We start from the raw sequence: 15,092 nt of genomic DNA on the forward strand, positions 1-15,092 counted from the left end.
CTTTTGAATCCTTCTAAGGTTTTTTGAAAAACCTATGTTTCTATGTCAGCAAAATATCATCCTCTTATTACAACAGCCAGTATAGGGCCTGGTTCAGTTTCGGCTTGCATCTGGAACTTTGGGAAATAAAGAATAGTAATTCCAGTTGTGAGTTGTCAGGACTGAATAATCTGTCTCAGTAGATGAGTTGTAATAAGTCAGTAAATAAATGTCATTTATTGCTTTAGATTTGACAATGGAAGGGTAACTATCAGCACACGTACAAATTGAGCAGCAGCATTAAATGCATTTGCCATTGTGTATACACGCCATAATGCAACATTAGTAGTTTTCCATGCATTTTAATGAATACAAAATTCTCATTAGGCCTTGTTAATGTCTAATTGGTAAGAAATGTAAAGCACATCACTTGTCAAGATAATAACTACAGTATCTGTGCATGCTTGCTAAATCATTTCAAGTTAAAAGGAAATTACAGATAGTCAAGCATTCAAGTTCCGGGTACTCATTAGGCCTTTACAGTATGATAAGTGCAGGAAAGAGACGTGTTTACTTTTTATAAGTCAAACTGAATAGCCAGTTGAGGATATAGTGTACTTTTGATCTCTATATGAGAAATCAGTAGTCTAAGAGTCATAGATTTGCCAATTTTGAGTCCTTTTACTTCCAGACGACCTCTCCTCAATAAAAGCATTTTCAATTTGTGAAGTGAAAGAGCTCAACTATTTCTGCTTAACGTCTTTGCCCATGAATGCATAGAGAAACGGGTTCATGCAACTGCTTGCACTTATGAGAATCACTGATATCGTCATTCCAGTTGCAATCAAGGTGCCGTCACTGGGGTTAATATCTAGTAAAACGAAGACATGGTAGGGAAGCCAAGAGACTACAAATGTGACTATCAGGGCAGTCATGACTTTGGAGGGCTTTGTGGACCTGAGCATCTTGTTGTCCTGTAGCCTCACAATGATGATACTATAACACAGTTATGATTACAAGCATGGACGGATTAATCCCCACGAGGGCCCCTGGACGATATTTTTGTAAGTTTGCAAGTTGCATGTCTTCAAACAAAACGAGTCATGACTTATGCCCTTTTAAAGTTTGAATTTTCAAACGCTTCATATAGCCCCCCTTTGGCCAATTGGAAGATTGGTTTTAGTGATATTTGGACTAACCCTCTACATCTTTGCCAAATGCCATGAACGTGTAACTTTGCATGTATGATTTAGAGGCAGAAGAATAATTTGCATAAAACTTCAATATTCTGTGAATTATTAAAAAAATAATGTTTCAGTTTAAAAACATTCTGACCAGACAGTTTGACCGTATTGGTCCAAAGTTCATGTAAAAAAGGTTTTGTGCATGTGAGAAAAGGAGATAGATTTTTACTGTTTTTCATATAATTCAAAATTGTGGGAGAACTAAAGGTCAGAGGTCAAAAGTCAGAGTGTAAAAGTTGTTCGGCATGAGGAGACGCATAAGTGTATACAGGTTTCATGGCTGTATCTCAAACAGAGCATGAGCTATACCTGTTCAAAGTTTGCATTTTCAAAGGCTTCCTACAGCGCCACCCTTTGGTCGATTGTTGCGAGCTTCACGGTTTAGCCGTTTGGCATAGTCCTCTACCATACTGCCGAGTTTCGTAAAAAGCGACTGCACGGTCAAGCCTCCAGAGAAAAAGTGGCGGAATAATAATGGGAAAGTACAATATCAATGAGTGGCCTTTGCCACGTCTGCTTGGCCACTAAATAGTTGGGTTCCACCATTGTAGTGTAAACAGCACCATCTAGTGTTCACCTCCTGTTGGTACAGGGACACAGAGCACAAACAATGGGACATATTGTTCTTCTCAATAAAAGTTAGTATGAGATTTAAACAGTTAAAGCTATACTGTGTAAGTTGCTCACCTAGTGGTCATAGCAAACCGCGGTCGCGTCTGCGTCTTTCGGCCGTTTTTCGCCACGGACCGGGCCTCACATCCCCGCGTCTGACTCCACCTCGCCGAGATCTATCTTTAGAGGGGTCCCTGGTTCCTGTGCGTTCAGGCATTCCGGAGAAACGGACTCCTTCACCCTGCCTGGTAGGCGAGGTTACCTTTACCCCAGTATAGAGACACACGGGCGACTACAAATATGGCCGCCATAGCGACCCCACTTCAAGATGCGCTGTGATTGGCCGGCAGTGTATAACCCTCGCTGTGATTGGCCGGTAGTGTATGATGACGTAATTTTTCCGCGAAAACCGGGGCCCGGTCAGGATCATAGAAAACATATAAAGAGAAGGCTTTAGAAACTGAAAATAACGGAGTGGGTGTTCTAAAACTTTAGCGATTTAACAGCTAGGACAATTTTAAGATTTGTTTTATAAAAAAAGTTACATGGTATAACTTGGTTTCATAAAGACTATGTGATACAGTTTATTTGAATATCGTCACTGTCAGGTGGAAACCTCAGATCTCCAAAACCACCTACCTTTCATTAAAGGAGTTGTTCAGCCCCAAAATTACTTTTTTTCTCTTGATTAGGCTACTCATGGAGACTTGAGTTCAATAATATTTTTTTGTCGCATTCCTAAGACAAAAAAAAAATGATTATAGTAAACTTATCCTGACGGTTTACCCATGCCATGCATTTGGGTCCACATCCAGTGCCATGCATTTGGGTCGCCATCCGGAATCAATGTGGGTACATTTACTATAATCAATTGTTTTGTCTTAGGAATGATACAAATACAAAAAAAATCTCCATGGCATGAGTAATCAATAAAGGGAAAAAAAGTTAATTTGGGGGGTAAACTACTCCTTTAAGTGCAACTTACGTTTGCACTTAAACCCCAGATGATACACTACCGGCCAATCACAGCGTCGATCATACACCACCGGCCAATCACAGTGAGTCTTGCTGTCTCTAAAGGAAGTAGCTTCCCTCTGCAACTGTGTTTACATTGGTGAAGGAATCTTGCTTGCTACTCCCTCAATTCTGGTCTAAAAGTGATGGGAGACGGCTCTACGGAATCGTATCAGCAAGGCGGAGGTGCTCGCGACGACCGCGGTGGTCCGCGGCGACCCGTTCCGGTGGTCCGCGGCGACTCCGGCCGAAAAAAGCAATACCGCTACTGACCACTAGTTGAGCAGCTTCCACAGTACAGCTTTAATAATGTGAAAATAGCCAAAACTTTGTAAGAAATAGATTTGCACACAGTTGCTCCATTCAAAGGTTTTTATAGACATCCTCCTGAGTGACGTTTGGAGGAGAAAGCTCTTCTTCAGACTCCAAAGTCAAAGTGCAGTAAGAAGACAACACATATACTGATGAATTGGGCTTTGAAGTGTTTCTACTGTCAGTCAGTGGTTCCCACAGTTTTTAGCTCAAATCCCAAAAGTTAGACGTTATGAATAGCAGATCTACAAGCTCACAACGCGTCGCTTCACACCACGCCACGTTGTGAGCTTATAGATCTGCTATTTTCACTACTTCTTAAACATTATATAATATATTATATGGAAATTATTATTATTTATTTATTAAATACTTTTGAAAATGTTGTTTTTAATAGTTGTTTTTAATTGATGAAAAGTTCTTCTTTTGAAAAAATGATATATCTATCTATAAATGCGAGAAGTCTCTGCGTGTCTGTCTGTCTGTCTGTGTGTCTGTGTGTCTGTAATCCGCGTATCTCGAGAACCGTTCGTCCCACCGGCTTCAGATTCGGCACGTGCGTTCCCCGCTGCGGCACGGAGTGCAGTGCCGGGTCTCGACCCGACCCGACGCGCGGTTTTCCCGAACCGGCGCAAAACGTTCGGAATCTCCTTATAATAATAATAATAATAAACTTTATTTATAGAGCACTTTTCAAAACAAGGTTACAAAGTGCTTTCCAATGGCAGAATAAAATACAGTGCAATAAAATTCAATGAGATAAGACAACAGTAAACAGTAGCATTTAAAAGATAAACAACTAAACAAAATAAGTAAAATAAAATAATAAAAGAAAATAGAACATAATACATAAAAAGCTAATTAAAAGCCTTGGTGTACAGGTGAGTTTTCAGTTGTGACTTAAAAGAATACAGTGACGTAACTAATCTTAGAGCCTCAGGCAGGGCATTCCAGAGCCTGGGTGCCCGGACCGAGAAAGCACGGTCACCCATAGTGACAAGATTCGTTTCTGGGACTTTTAGAAGAGCCTTGTTTGAGGACCTGAGGCTGCGCCCTGGGTTATAGTCCTCCAGCATATCAACAATATAGCTGGGGGCTAGGCCATGTAGTGCTTTAAAAGTAATCAATAACATCTTAAAATCTATTCTAAAACTTACAGGCAGCCAGTGAAGGGAGGCAAGGACAGGTGTAATGTGGTCACGTCTTCTGGTGTTGGTCAGTAATCTGGCTGCGGAATTTTGCACTAGTTGAAGACGGGAGATTGTTTTTTTGCTGAGACCAGAATACAGGGAGTTACAATAATCTATGCGTGATGAAATGAAAGCATGAATGACCTTCTCCAGGTCTGAATATGAGAGAAATGATTTAATTTTTGCAATATTTCTAAGCTGGAAAAAACATGATTGTACTACCTTGGTCACTTGAACATTAAAAGATAAATTAGAGTCAAACATAACGCCTAAGTTACGGCCAGCACTTTTAACATTTTGTGACAAATTGCCAAGCTGTGACTGAAAAAAGGGGGTGGAATGTGGGGGGCCAAAGAGGAGGATTTCGGTTTTTGCCTCATTGAGCTGGAGGAAGTTCTGGGACATCCAGCACTTGATGTCAGAGAGACAGGTAAGTATTTGGGTTATATTGTCTGTGCTGCCAGGTTTGAGGGGGATGTACAGCTGTGAGTCATCTGCGTAGAAATGAAAATTAATCTTGTGTTTACGGATGATATGGCCAAGTGGGAGCATATATAAAGAAAAAAGTAACGGGCCCAAAATGGAGCCTTGGGGGACACCAGAGGTCAGGGGGACCTGAGAGGATTTTGCCTCCCCAATCACCACCGAAAAACTCCTATCGGTGAGGTAGGAGCGCAACCAGCCAAGAGCTGTATCCCCGATGCCAACCCAATTTTTCAGGCGGTCAATTAAAATAGAGTGATCCACGGTGTCAAACGCAGAGCTAAGATCTAAAAGTAATAAAATCGAACAGTCTCCATCGTCAGCAGCACGAAGAAGGTCATTTGTGACCTTTAAAAGAGTTGTTTCCGTGCTGTGACAGGCACGGAAGCCAGATTGAAAATCCTCAAATACATTATTAAAATTCATAAAAGAGATCAACTGATTGGACACGATCTTTTCTAAAATTTTGGATAAAAATGACAAGTTAGAGATTGGCCTAAAATTATCTAAAACTGAGGGGTCCAAAGTTGGCTTCTTGAGCCAACTTTGCGGGGTTGATTGTTGACATCAGGCTGTTCCGGAGGAAATCGGCGAAAGCTCTGACTCATTGTGACATCACTTCATAAAAGGCTCTGACATCACGTACGCCACATGAGTCAACAAAAAATCTCTGTGAGTGTGTATGTATGTATGTAATCCGCGTATCTCGAGAACCGTTCGTCCCACGGGCACGCGCGTTCTCCATATATGGGCGTTCGTCCCACGGGCACGCGCGTTCTCCATATATGGGCATATATGGGCATAAAATGAATGCCCCCATATATGGGCATAAAATGGATTGCAGACAGACAGATACAGATATCTCCATATATGGACATAAATGGACAGAGGCAAACAGATGGTCAAAGATCTCCATATATGGGTGTTCGTCCAAACAGATGGTCAAAGATCTCCATATATGGGCATAAAATGGACGCAGACAGACAGATACAGATATCTCCATATATGGGCATAAATGGACACAGGCAAACAGATGTTCAAAACGGGTCCTATGACAACAGGTATAATGAGGTTTGCATTAAAGGGGGAACCGGCACTGTGTCTGCAACACAGTTGGAGGCACAGACAGATACTCCATATATGGGCATAAAATGGACGCAGATAGACAGATATCTCCATATATGGGCATAAAATGGACCCGGAACTATAACTGCAGTGATCTCCATATATGGACATAAAATGGACGCCGACAGCCAGACAGACAGACAGATACAGATATCTCCATATATGGGCATAAATGGACACAGGCAGACAGATGGTCAAAACGGGTCCTATGAAAACAGGTATAATGGGGTTTGCATTAAAGGGCGGGGCATTCATTCCCTATTTACATTGTTCCGAGTTTCGGGCGGCCCAGCGTCTAGTCTTTTTAAATGTAGGAATAAAAACAAAAGGGGATATTTAATCGCGACCCAAGAAGATTTGTCCATGACCCAAAAACTGCTTGGGAACCAGCGCTGTAAGTGATACTGCAGTAATCTGTTCTTGAGGTAAATCTTCATCCCCCAAAATGATAAACGACCTTTGCTTTGAGACAAATAAATAACGTAGTTACTGTACTTTAAATATCTATTTCTTGCCCTTTGATCTTGTGTGCTTTTGGATTCAGCACCTGCCTTTAAAGGGTCTGTGAGGATGTGTCCTGATTCAAGTTGTTAAACTGTCATAGATTTTTGTATCCTTCTTTCCAGTGGTGTAAAGTAACTAAGTACATTTACTCAAGTACTGTACTTCCGTACACTTTTGAGTTAATTGTACTTTACTTGAGTGTTTCCAATTTCCAATACTTTTACTTCTACTCCACTACATCTCGGATCCAAATATTGTAGTTTTACTCCACTACATTTATTTGAAAAATGTAGTTACTAGTTACTTCGCAGATTTTAAATTATATATTTTAAAACATACATTAACCAATTTAACCCTATTTTATACCTAGTCTACTTGAAAATAGCCGATCTACCAGCTCACAACGCATCGCGATGCGACTTGTTGTGAGCTTGTAGATTGTCTATTTTCAAACATTTTGTACTTTTACTTTTGATATTTTAAGTACATTTTGATGCCAATACTTTCATACTTTTACTGAAGTACACTTTGAAGTCCAGACTTTTACTTGTAATGGAGTATTACCACATTGCAGTATTGATACTTTTATTTAAGTATAAAACATTTGAGTCCTTTTTCCACCACTGCTTCTTTCATATCAATGTAAAATGTTCTCCTGTTTCATGTGAATGTATTTCTCAGATTCCTTATGGAAGAAATAGCGTAAACTTATCTACAGTAAACAATTCAGTTAAAACAAATAATTGTTTAGGCAAGCAACATTTCAAAAGAGCAACGTGACATATTTAGACCCACAATACCTCCAAGTAATCTGTTTTAATATTTTATTATGGTGTTATCATTTTATTAACAGTGATTCAAGTGACTGCAGGATTCATAGTCTACCTCAGCCGTTGTGGTTTCATAAAGTTAATGAAATATTTAACATACTGACCTATGCTAGCCATCATATTATAACATGTCATTCTTTATAATGTCATAAAGAGATTGTTACAATGTGATGATTCTATATTAGGAAATAGACAGTGTAAAAAGTACAGTGCAGAGTGCAAGAGTAAAAGTATCATAATAATAGTCTGATACATTTTATAGTAAAGTATCTCAATGTTTACTACAGAGATAATTACATTTATATAAATCCCCTAATATTAATTACCATTATTGTTGGCACTAGTACTATATTTTCGACAATAACTTAAACCTTGAGTTCCATGTTAAAAATGTTACCCAGGACTGCTTTTACCATCTTCGAAACATTGCTAAAATTAAGTCAATTCTCTCTCCCCAAGATCTGGAAAAAATTATGCATTCCTTTGTCTCCTCCCGTCTTGATTATTGCAACGGACTCTACACCACCCTAAATCGTTCTTCACTATCCCGACTTCAACTTGTACAAAATACTGCAGCCAGAATCCTCACCAACACTAACCGCAGAGCACACATAACCCCGGTGTTAGCTTCTCTTCATTGGATACCTATCAAAGCTAGAATAGATTTTAAAATACTTAAGCGTTGCATGGGCTGGCCCCGCATTACATTATTGACCTGTTGCCCCCTAAACCCAATGCACGATTCCTTAGATCCTCTAACAAGGGCCTTCTGGAAGTCCCTGTGTCCAATCTAAAGACGAAGGGAGATCGGGCCTTCGCAGTGGTGGCTCCTACCTTGTGGAACGCCTTACCTTTGCCTTTAAAATCTGCTGTGTCAGTCGACAGTTTTAAACGTACGTTGAAAACACATCTGTTTCAAATTAATTTTACTCCATGATGTTTTTATTGTCCTGGGTTTCTTTTTGTATTGTATTTTTGTATTTTTAATCTTGTTAAAATTTTTACCCTGTTAATGCTTTTTTGTTTATACTGTAAAGCACTTTGTAACCTTGTTTCGAAAGGTGCTATATAAATAAAGTTTACTTACTTACTTACTTACTTACTATTACTAATATGATTAATATATCATCATCATCTTCTTTCATAATTTTCATCCCACAATTTTGTAACCCATTTTTTCACCCCGTGCCATTTGCCTATGTAATCCTGGGCTCTGCTCTCCCTCTCTGCTGCGCCTGGGGAGACAACGGACTGACCTCATGCTTCCTGTATATCATCGTCATCATCATCATCATCATCACGTTTAACTATGTGGTTCCAGAGTTACACTGATCTTCCATGGTAACATCTTCAGAGGGACAGTACGACTATTGTTAATGTATGGAAAGAGTGTGTCAGTGAAAGTGTGTGTGAAGGTGTATATGTGTGTGTTAGTATCAGGATCAGAGAAGGACAGCTTTCCTTTGTTCCAGTCCAGCTGGACTCTGATCTTCTTGGGGTCTTGGATTAGATTATGGTCTCCATTTCCCTTCCTCTGAAAAGACTCTGCTGACACACCCAGTGCCCACCATGTGTTGTCTCCAACCTCAACATCCCAGCTGTGAGTCCCAGAGTGAAAGCCCTCAGAACCCAGGACACGGTGCCAGTAGTCAAACCTCTCTGGGTTGTCAGGAAGCTGCTGTTCATCTCCCCATCTCACACTGGTCAGATCATCAGACAGGATGAGTCGTGGATGGGCAGTGTTGGGGTCCAGAATGACAGGAGTGTAGGAGACAATGTCCTTCATCTTGTCCCAGACTCTGAAGGTCAGGTTCTTCAGGTGTTTGGTCTCGTCTATCAGTGCTCCTGAGACCGGCTGTGGGTCCTGCAGTGTGAACTGGACTCTTTCCACTGTGGTCTTGTAGTTCTGTAGGAATGAGATGTGTTCAGCTCTCAGATCCTCCTCTATGGCTCTGATTGTGTCTGAAAGGGTTAATATGTCTCTGTTCAGACCCTCAATCTTCTCCTTCACCATCTGAGTCTTCTGCTGCTCTTCCTCCCTCAGTGCAGTGATCCTGGCCTCCTCTTCCTCTTGTAGAAACTGATGCATCTTCTTAAACTGTTCCTTCATCTGCATCTCTGTGTGCCGGGCCCGGACCTTAATGTGTTCTGCTGTTTGGTCACAGTTTGTTTTAACTTCATTAAAGACCACCAGTTTCTCCAGTAAAGGCTTCAGTAATTTCGGGACTTTATCCTTGTGTTCCAGTGCAGCTTCATCGATGGGTCTGAATCTGTGGTTGATGTGTTTTTTAGAATCTCAACACACAAAACACACGGTCAGTTGACATTCCAGACAGAACAGGTTGAGTTTCTCATCAGCATGCAGACTGCAGAGAACCTCAGACCCTGTTGAAGCTCTCTGATGTCTCTCCTGTATGAAGGCCTCACACAGGTTCTTCAGAGCCAGGTTTCTGGGTGGATCCACTGAATGTCTCTCCTTACAAACTGGACATTGTTTTATTACCTTCTCTCTCCACCATTTTTGCAGACAGGCTTTACAGAAGCTGTGGCTACAGGACAGGAGAACAGGATCATTAAAGATGTCACGACACACAGGACAGGAATAATCCTCTTCTGAGAGAGACGACTTAGATGCCATTTTACAAACGCACTGCTCAAGACACAAAATCAGCCAGTCATTAGTGATAAAACTCCCTCTTCTAGAGTTTTCAGATGAAGTTCATTTTCGGTGAATCCAGGTTCTTGTTAAAGTTCATTCAGCAGGTTGCAGTGGTCTGTGAGGAGTGTGCTGTAAAGTTTCTATTTATGTTTCCTATTTCTGTCTGCTGAGTCTGATGGGGCGGAGGTTTGGCACACAATAGAAGTGTTGCAAAGTTCATAGACACACACACATAAACGCACGCACGCACGCACGCACGCACGCACAGTTTAACCTTACTTACTGTCCACACATATTTTAGGTGCAGTAAAGGTAACATTCATAAAAGCATGGATATGCCACTCCATGGCACAAGTAGCGGTGGCTCCACCATACAGTATAATGGCAGCAGAGGACAGCACAATACTTTGCCAGCCTTGTTTGCCTGTCGCAAGTTGATGATGTCATAAATGTCATGTGTCATTTTTAGAGCAGCACCTGGCTGCAGACACTAGGGTCCTGTTGATGTCCACGGGAGACAGGAACATCAACAAGTGGCAGGAAGTGACCTCACAGTGTCAAGTGACTTCATGCCGCTTGTGGAGGTCACGTGACGTCTCTGCCTTGCAGTCCAAGGCACTACAGTCCCTTTGAGCCGCATTGTCGCTATGTGTACATGTTATCTTTTATCTTTTAGACAACCCAACTCTACCCCCTAACCCTAAACAGAACCTCCATGGGGTAGAGCAAGAAAGAGGTGTGAGGTCACTTCCTGCCACTTGTTGATGTTCCTGTCTCCCGTGGACATCAACAGGACCCTAGTGTCTGCAGCCAGGTAGTCTTGCATTTTTATGGCATGCATGTGCAAAAAACAAAACACAAACACATTTGAAATATTGATTTGATGCTCATAATTAACCATAGGAAGTATTATGTTTGTTTTTATTTGCACATGCATGCCATAAATTCCATAGGGATAGATCACAAATTACATTTATGACATCATCAACTTGCGACGGGCATTTCCCCTATTGAGTGAAAGATTAGCTATTTCTAGAAGAAATAAAATAATTAAGGTGTTTTTAATTTTACATTGTATTTATAGAGGACAATTATTATGTACTAGAAGCTCGGCCGCCCGAGCGTCCAGTCGGCAACCTGGCCAACTCGGGAACAATGTAAATGGGGAATGAATGCCCCGCCCTTTAATGCAAACCCCATTATACCTGTTGTCATAGGATCTGTTTTGACCATCTGTTTGCATGTGTCCATTTATGCCCATATATGGAGATATCTGTCAGTCTACGTCCATTTTATGCCCATATCTGTAGGACCCGTATTGACCATCTGTCTGTCTGCATCCAATTTATGCCCATATATGGAGATCTCTGTGTCTGTTTGTCTGTGTCCCTTTATGCTCATTATGGAGATCTCTGTATCCGGTTCCCCCTTTAATGCAAACCCCATTATACTTGTTGTCATAGGACCCGTTTTGACGATCTGTTTGCCTGTGTCCATTTATGCCCATATATGGAGATATCTGTATCTGTCTGTCTGCGTCCATTTTATGCCCATATATGGAGATCTTTGACCATCTGTTTGCCTGTGTCCATTTATGCCCATATATGGAGATGTCTGTATCTGTCTGTCTGCATCCATTTTATATATTTTATATCTACAGTATGCGGACACAGTGCCGGTTCCCTAAAACCCTGATGTCAGACATCAGAATCCGAGCCTTTCGTGCCGGTTCCAGAAAATCGCGTATCGGGTTGGGTCGAGGCCGGGCACGCGCGTGCCGAATCTGAAGCCGGTGGGACGAACGGTTCTCGAGATACGCGGGGCACATACTCACAGAGATTTGTCGCATTTATAGATAGATTAAGGCATATTTGTCATATTAGCCAGGGATCCCTTTAAGAGCGGTGGGGTTCATTTGGTGATGACCTGCGGCGCGCATACTGCTTTTTTTATCATGTGATGATGTTGTCTGATAATGGGTTAATTACACCTTCACTGACACTAGAGGGAGCCAACAGCACATAGGGTGGAATATTTGAACACTCTTGTCCTTCTAAAATGTAAATCATCGCTGTGAGTGTGTGTCCATATACGCATTCATGCAATTGTAGCTACATTTGTACACGTGTCTGTATTATTAATGTAGACACTTTGACAAATGTTCAATTGCATTCATTTAAGTAGGTGTTTTAGTGTTCAACAAACTGAAAATAGGTGCTCTTTGGAGTGGGACGTAACAATTTAAGTTCATTTCCTTTGTAGAATCCATTTCACAAGTAAGTAATGGAGTTTCCATTGTGTCAGGGACACAATGAAGTCACTAAAGGGTGTGCTATCCTCAAGTGTTGGTTGTAAATTGTGCCTTAGTAGTGCCATAAGGCCTTTGCTGTTGCCTTGTTGCATGTTTGTGTACAATGACCAGAGCCGTGCAGAGAATGTTAGAGAGGAAGGGGCTAACATTTGTAAAGGGGCCTTTTGGTGAAAATACAGAAATAGCAGACTTCCAAAGCGTTGCGTTGTGAGCTTGGAGATCTGCTATTTTCGGTGTTTGATACCACACTGAACTAAGCATAATCAAGACAATTCTGGAGAAGTGATGTAAAGGCATGGCTTTCTACACAGAGAGGGCAATTCTTTCAACATAAGATGATGCATTCAAGTTCAGGATGCTTCCTTCAGGTATGGCATGGAAAGAGGGCATTGCATTTCTTTCACCATAGTAAAAACTGCATTCATGGTCTGGAGAGGGCACTTTTTACAGACAGATACAAGGGCAGGGGCTCAAGCCCCCTTTGATGTCTATGTGTGCACGTGCCTGATAATGACTCAGCATCCATATTAACTAAAATGCATCTAAAATATTCTGTATTTCATTACGTTTTATTTTATTCTTATTTGAAGTCTTGACCAACAGTATGTATACTTGATACTTTTTGACAATAAAAAGTAATGTTTTTAAATGAATCACTACTAGTGTGACGTTTTCTTTTTGACCTTACAATGTGTTTGAGGATTCTGTGAAATTTTGCACGCACATTTCCACTAGGTCAAGGAACACATATGCCACCCTTTTCACATTGGCTTGTTATAGCGCCACCTGCAGGTCAACTTTTACAAAACGCAAGAGCACTGCTTCTAGTTTTACACTCTGGACGCTAGGTTGATTTGATTGATTGAATACTTTATTATCAGATTGTACATAGAATGATTAATTATTCAATAATTCCAAAAGAATAACACAAAAAGACCTAAGGGATAGAAGTCGTTGATTAAAAATCAGAACACATTGGCTGCTGCTGTACACATAACTTCAGATGCCCAAAGTCACATAACATATGACGAATAAATCAGCCAGACTGATATATTGATCTGGCTCTAGCCTAAATTTACATAACATGGATTAATATAATCATGCATGGATTTATTAAGCATGTATTTACATGGCAGTCAATGCATTTGTAAAGTAAAAACTCCTGTGGGAGAGGTGTCTTGCATCCCATCAGGTAAGGACCAGTCATTGACAAAGTACTTTTTTTCCCTTCCTAGATATTTGTCTATAGACACGTGGACAAATATACACTGCATTCCAATGAATATAGATATATAAATATTTTTTTCAAACATTTTCAAGATTTTTTAAAAGATTATCAAAAACAAGCTCGTAGCATGGCCTGAAGGTGACGTGCTGTGAGCTTGTAGATCTGGTATTCTTTATAAACTACTGTTCTAATCTAAAGCACTACAACTCAAATCTAAAATGACAGATGCTCTCCCTGTTTTATGGGATAAACAATTCAGTTAAAAACAAATAATTGTTTAGTCAACGACATTTCAAAAGAGCAACGTGACATATTTAGATCCCCAAAACCTCCAAGTAAGCAGTTTTAATATTTTATTATGGTTTTATTATTTAATTATCAGTGATTCAAGTGACTGCAGGGTTTGTAGTCTTCCTCAGCCATTGTGGTTCCATAAAACTAATGTAATGTAATATTAAACATACTGACCTCTGCAATCATATTATATAACATGTCATACTTTATAATGTCAAAGAGATTATTCCAATGTGATGATTCTATATCAGGAAATAGACAGTGTAAAAAGTACAGTGCAGTTGAGTGCAAGAGTAAAAGTACCATAATAATAGTCTGATACATTTTATAGTATCTCGATGTTTACTACTGAGATAATTACATTTCTATGAATCCCCTAATATTAATTAATGTTGGCACTAGTACTATTACTAATATGATTAATACATTATCATCATCATCATCATCATCATCATCATCATCATCATCATCATCATCATAAACATCAACAACAACATCATCATCATCATCATCATCATCATCATCATCATCATGTCTAACTACTATGGGGTGAAAAAAGACAGCAGACATCCCCAACCCAAGTTGGGAAGGTGCTGAGCGACGACTTTGAAAAGAAATAAATGAATGCTCGCACACTGAGGGCTCCAATGCGACACTTGTGCTTTATTGCTCCAAATAAAAAACTGACTTTCCGAGCCCACAGCTCTGTGGTTCCAGAGTTACACTGATCTTCCACGGTAACATCTTCAGAGTACCAGTAGTGGCAATGAATGGAAAGAGTGTGCCAGTGAAAGTGTGTGTGAAGGTGTGTACCGGTATGTGAGTGTTAGTATCAGGATCAGAGAAGGACAGCCTTCCTTTTTTCCAGTCCAGCTGGACTCTGATCTTCTTGGGGTTCTGCTTCACTGAGAGATCAGTGGATGGCCCTGGTGAGGAATCTGCTGTGTATTTACCTTCACGTAACAATATGCACCAGTATTGACCCCCTTCTTCTCCCTTCCTCTGAAAAGACTCTGCTGACACACCCAGTCTCCACCATGTGTTGTCTCCAACCTCAACATCCCAGCTGTGAGTCCCAGAGTTAAAGCCCTCAGAACCCAGGACACGACGCCAGAAGTCAAACCTCTCTGGGTTGTCAGGAAGCTGCTGTTTATCTCCATATCTCACACTGGTCAGATCATCAGACAGGATGAGTTCTGGATGGGCCGTGTTGGGGTCCAGAATGACAGGAGTGTAGGAGACAATGTCCCTCATCTTGTCCCAGACTCTGAAGGTCAGGTTCTTCAGGTGTTTGGTCTCGTCTATCA

General features: G+C 40.7%; 2 pseudogenes across 2 annotated transcripts in view; both read right to left on the reverse strand.

Annotated features, from left to right (window-relative positions):
* Window positions 1–8,596: 8,596 nt before the first annotated feature.
* On the reverse strand, window positions 8,597–9,931 carry LOC308283094 (nuclear factor 7, ovary-like; annotated as a pseudogene). Its single transcript has one exon. The product of its transcript is annotated as a nuclear factor 7, ovary-like (transcript).
* A 4,517-nt stretch (window positions 9,932–14,448) lies between these two features.
* The window catches only part of LOC308283095 (E3 ubiquitin-protein ligase TRIM35-like), an 11,158-nt pseudogene continuing 10,514 nt past the window's right edge, over window positions 14,449–15,092 (reverse strand). Inside the window, exon 4 of the transcript in view lies at window positions 14,449–15,092. This exon is cut by the window's right edge and continues 804 nt beyond it. The product of the transcript in view is annotated as an E3 ubiquitin-protein ligase TRIM35-like (transcript).

The sequence above is a fragment of the Nannobrachium achirus genome (assembly GCF_963921795.1).
Source record: "Nannobrachium achirus genome assembly, chromosome: 4".
NCBI lineage: Eukaryota > Metazoa > Chordata > Actinopteri > Myctophiformes > Myctophidae > Nannobrachium > Nannobrachium achirus.